This window comes from Petaurus breviceps, unplaced genomic scaffold (genome assembly GCF_028583685.1).
Source record: "Petaurus breviceps papuanus isolate PSGF00001 unplaced genomic scaffold, PetGlider_PUasm1.0 567, whole genome shotgun sequence".
Classification (NCBI taxonomy): domain Eukaryota; kingdom Metazoa; phylum Chordata; class Mammalia; order Diprotodontia; family Petauridae; genus Petaurus; species Petaurus breviceps.
Window position 1 is genome coordinate 2859733 of NW_027186383.1, and position 5600 is coordinate 2865332.

The 5600-nt window shown below is 41.6% G+C and overlaps 1 long non-coding RNA gene and 1 pseudogene across 1 annotated transcript in view; one reads left to right on the forward strand and one right to left on the reverse strand.

The window, feature by feature from the left end:
* LOC138173218 (uncharacterized) overlaps positions 1–5600 on the forward strand; it is a 410193-nt gene that overhangs the window by 84903 nt on the left and 319690 nt on the right. The window lies entirely within an intron of this gene.
* Positions 16–2023, reverse strand: LOC138173137 (heat shock cognate 71 kDa protein pseudogene; annotated as a pseudogene).

The following is a 5600-nucleotide window of genomic DNA, read 5'->3' on the forward strand; positions in this document are numbered from 1 at the left end:
AATGCTCTGATGTGTTTAGTCGACCTCTTCAATAGTGGGTCCAGAAGAAGCACCTCCAGATGGGGCTGCTCCACCCCCTGGGAACCCACCAGGCATGCCTCCTGGCATGCCTTCTGCACTCTGGTACAGCTTAGTAAGAATGGGGTGGCAGACCTTCTCCAATTCTTTCTGCTGATGCTTAAATTCTTCCTTCTCAGCAGTCTGGTTCTTATCCAGCCAGGTGATTATTTCATTACATTTGTCAAGGATCTTCTGTTTGTCTTCATCACCAATTTTGCCTTGCAGTTTTTCATCCTCTACAGTTGCTTTCATGTTGAAAGCATAAGATTCAAGAGGATCCTTGGAAGACACCTTGTCTCTCTGCTTTTCATCCTCAGCCTTATATTTCTCAGCCTCCTGGACCATACGCTCAATGTCTTCTTTCTTCAGACGTCCTTTATCATTGGTGATAGTGATCTTGTTCTCCTTGCCTGTGCTCTTATCCACAGCAGAAAAAATGAGGATGCCATTTGCATCAATGTCAAATGTTACTTCAATCTGAGGAACACCCCTGGGTGCTGGAGGAATTCCTGTGAGCTCAAATTTGCCAAGCAGATTGTTATCCTTTGTCATCACTCTCTCACCTTCATAAACCTGAATAAACACACCAGGCTAGTTGTCTGAATAGGTGGTAAAGGTCTTTGTTTGCTTGGTGGGGATGGTGGTATTGCGTTTGATCAGAATGGTCATAACTCCACCAGCAGTTTCAATTCCAAGGGAAAGAGGAGTGACATCCAACAACAGCAAGTCCTGCACATTCTCAGATTTATCTCCAGAAAAAATGGCAGCCTGGACAGCTGCACCATAAGCAACAGCCTCATCAGGATTGATACTCTTATTGAGCTCCTTGCCACTGAAGAAGTCTTGCAGAAGCTTCTGGATTTTGGGGATTCGAGTGGAACCACCCACCAGGACGATGTCATGAATCTGAGACTTATCTAGCTTGGCATCTCTTAAGGCCTTATCCACAGGGTCCAGGGTGCCACAGAAGAGATCAGCATTCAGCTCTTCGAAACGGGCTTTTGTGATTGATGTATAGAAGTCAATACCTTCATAGAGGGAATCAATCCCAATACTGGCCTGGGTACTGGAAGAGAGGGTATGCTTTGTACGTTCACAAGCAGTGCGCAGACAGCAAACAGCCCTCTTGTTCTCACTGGTGTCCTTCTTGTGCTTTCGCTTGAACTCAGCAATGAAATGGTTGACCATTCGGTTGTCAAAGTCCTCCCCACCCAAGTGGGTGTCCCCAGCTGTGGACTTGACCTCAAAGATGCCATCTTCAATGGTAAGAATGGAGACATCAAAGGTACCACCTCCAAGATCAAAGATCAACACATTTCTCTCGGCACCAACCTTTTTGTCCAAGCCATAAGCAATAGCAGCAGCAGTTGGCTCGTTGATGATTCGAGCACATTGAGACCAGCTATGGTTCCAGCATCTTTGGTGGCCTGATGTTGGGAATCATTGAAATAGGCTGGTACTGTGACCACAACATTTGTGACGGTCTTCCCAAGGTAAGCTTCAGCAATTCCTTTCATCTTGGTCAAGACCATAGAAGATACTTCCTCTGGATAGAAACTTTTGGTCTCCCCTTTGTACTCCACTTGGACCTTAGGCCTGCCTGCATCATTCACCACTGTAAAAGGCCAATGCTTCATGTCTGATTGTACAACTGCATCATCAAATCTGCAACCAATCAGACGTTTGGCATCAAAAACTGTGTTGGTGGGGTTCATTGCAACTTGATTCTTTGCAGCATCACCGATTAAACGTTCTGTGTCAGTGAAGGCCACATATCTTGGGGTGGTCCTGTTCCCTTGGTCATTAGCAATGATCTCCACTTTTCCATGTTGGAAGACTCCCACACAGGAGTAAATGGTGCCAAGATCAATGCCCACTGTGGGTCCCTTCGACATGGTTGCTGGGGAGTCGGGGGAGGTCGTAGCTGACCACTGTGGAGAGAGAAAGGCTGCTGCTGTGCTGAGTAGACACACTTTCAAGCATTCTTGCTGAAAAAATCAGAGTTGAATAGAAAATTTGACATTCAGATACAAGAAGCAAGAGAAGCATGAGAAGGTAAACAGGGAAAAGGAATCATAAGGCATTTATCAAAGTTGAACTATTAAAATTCCTACATGGAAAAACAATAATTGTAATTTATAAAACTTTTCTCAGTAGTTGAAGGGATTAGAAATATATATATATATATATATATATATATATATATATATATATGAGAGTATATGGGCATATGAATACATATGTGAATGTGTGTATATATGTTTACAGGTATACATAGATAGAGGGCACAGGACCAATTTAACAGAAAGGAATGATACTTAAAAAGTGAAATTAAGAGGTGAGAGGAATATAATGAGAGGAGATGGGGAGAGAGACATATTGGGGTAAACTATCTCATACAGAAGAGGCAAGGGAAAATGGTTACAATGGAGGGGAATAATAGGAAGGCAAAAGGGAATGGGTCAACCTTATTCCCATTGAATTTGGCTTGAGGAGGGAGTGAAATATACACTAAATAGGGTATCTCACCCTACAAGAGAATGGGGGGGAGGAAGGGGATGAGAGGGCGCATGATAGAAGGGAGGGTAGGCTGGAGTGGGAGGAAGTTGGAAACACTCACTTTTGAAAATAGATGGGATCAAAGTAGAGAATAGAACAAGTGGGAGGTGGGATAGGAGGTAGTGAAATATAATCAGTCTTTTACAATATATCTACTATGTTATTGTTTTGCATTAGCCACACATGTACAACCTGTACTGAACTGCGTATCTTCCCTGTAAGGGTGGGTGACAAGGAAGGAAGGGAATGAATCTGGAATTGAAAGTTTTAAAGTCAAATATATATATATATATATATATATGTTTGTATGTGTTCGTGTATATATATATATATATATGTTTATATATATGTATACTATTATTAATACCATCTTACATGTAATTGGGAAATAAGATATACAGGCACTGAGGCATAGAGATCCACTGGAAAAGTCGAAAGGGGTATGGGAGAAAATATGGGAGAGAGCAGATTGGAGGAGGAGATATCCTGCAGAACTGCTATTTGGGGGCAGTGGGTAGGGGAAAAATGGGGAGAAAATTTGTAACTCAAAATCTGGTGGAAACGAATGATGTAAATCAGAAGTTAATAAAGTATTAAAAATAAATAAATAAAACATTTTCCATTCTTTTCTGTGCAACCCCCATTCAATAAAGTAGATCACAACCTGCCTAAAATTCACTTGGTAAGTGTTATCTGAGAAATGCAGAAACCAAAAGTCACACAGCCTCCCCCAGAAGCCAGCCTGCTAGTGAGACTTCTATCCAATGGTGTGATCATCACTGAATCCATCCTTGAAGCCTTTCCAGCCTCTCAGGGTTGAGCCCATTCTTTGATGGCCAATGTCTTTAGCAATATGTTTTGGAATATTTCGGGGGGGGGGTACTATCCTCCAGGGTATTCTTGCCATGGATGAATTAGCTTAAGTTCATAGTCTCTAATTCAAACAGAAATAGGGTGACTAAGTCAAACATAAGAGTCCCATATTGACTTAGAATAGCACATTTTAGCATTATCTATGTTCTTTTGTATTTATATCTTTTTTTTATAAGCAATCAGGGTTAAGTAACTTGTTCAAGGTTATATGGCCAGGTGTTTCTGGGTGGGTGCTAAATGTCTGAGCCCGGATTCGATCCCCAGGTCATCCCGACTCTGGGGCTGGTGCTCTTACTCTCTGTGCTACATGGCTGCCCTATTTATATCTATTTTATTAAATATTTCCTAATTACATTTTAATCTAGTTCAGGACACAATCTTTGTAGCCCACAGGTTACTTGTTGGACATCTCTGGCTTCTCATGACCATGTTGTAACTCTCCCCTCAGTTGATATGAGTGTGTAGATGATGGTAGAAATAATGATGATGATGATGATTGTAAGTAATGTAAAACTTGTTCTGTTGCTGGCTCACATTTAGTTTTTTTTTTTTTTAATCTCTGTAGCACCCTGAATAGAGGGAACTCTAAACATTATCTATTTCCCAAAATTTCTTCGGGTAACTTTTGGAATAAGTTTGGAATAGACACTGAACTGGTAGGTCTTCAAAACTTGTCCATCTTGCCTCTCCCCTCATCAGTACCTCTTAGACCCTCCTCAATCACTCTAACATTCAGTTCAAGCACCATTTTCTACTAGAGACTTTTCTTGATCAATCTTCCCACCTGCTAGTGCCTTCACACCCCCATCAATTATATTCTACTTATTTTCTTTATACAAAATATTTATATATTTCTTATGTACTGGTTGAATGTAAGCACCTTAATGAAAGGGACCCCTCCCCCCTTCCCTTCCTCCCTCCTTGCTTCTTCCTTATGCCTAGCACATAGTAGGTTTGAATAAATGTCTGTTGATTGGTTGTTACTGGGATGTTTATAGTTGGTTGGGGCTCATTAGTCTCGATGCTTTAAGATAAGTAAAGCAGCTTGCAGAAGTGGGAGAGCTGGAGTTGACTGCGGCCCTTTGCTATCACAGCTCTCAGACCCAATACCGGCTCTGCCACTTACTATCTGTGCGATTCTGGATGAGTCATTTAAACTCTTCAGGCCTCAGTTTCCTTATATGTAAGATGAGGTTGTAGGACTGGGTGACCCCCAGAACCTTTCATGCCACTAAATCTGTAACACACTTTTCCTTCTGTCTCTGGAAGAAACACAACTGGTGTTTCTTTGGGATTTCTAAGGATATTTCATTTTCTTGAAACTGTATAGAAATAGAGATTCGAAATAAAAATTCAAAACCCAAGAGGAAAGCTGTAGTTAGACAGAACCTTGACACATTTCCCCCAGTGCTCATTGAAATGTCAAAGGCTTTTGCTGACCCTTCTCAGACACAGCTCAAGCCAAGGCTTCTATGTTGCTTTTCTTCCCAAGGAGGTAGGATTCTTTCTTTTCCTTTGATTTATAAGCAGAAGAAAGTCTCTTCCTCCGTTGCTCTTATGCGGGACAATAGACATTGAAAGTCTCTGACATCTGCTTACATCTTAGAAGGAACTCCTTCTTGGACTTGGACTCCCTTCGATAAGAAGGGAGATGAAAGAGAGTTCCTGAAAAAGAATCACAAGTTTCATCCTTAGAGGAATAAGATTATAGATTATGGTTGGAAAGGACTTTGGAAGCCCCCTCATCCAAAGGCATCATTTCAAAGATGAGAAACCTGGGATTCAGAAAGTAAAATGACTTTTCCAAAATCACAGAGGTACGTGCCAGAGGCAAAACTTACACCCAGGTCCCAGCCTTCCAAATCCAGGGCTCTTTCCACTTTTCCACATCTATCCCTCCCTCCCTCCTTTCCCCACTCCTTGAGATGGTGAGCAATCTGATATACACGCACAACGTGAAAAAATATTTCTATATTAGTCATTTTGTGCAAGAAGATTTGAAAAGGATTGAAGGAGGAAGGAAGGAAGGAAGGAAGGAAGGAAGGAAGGAAGGAAGGAAGGAAGGAAGGAAGAAAGGAAGGAAGGAAGGAAGGAAGGAAGGTAGGAAA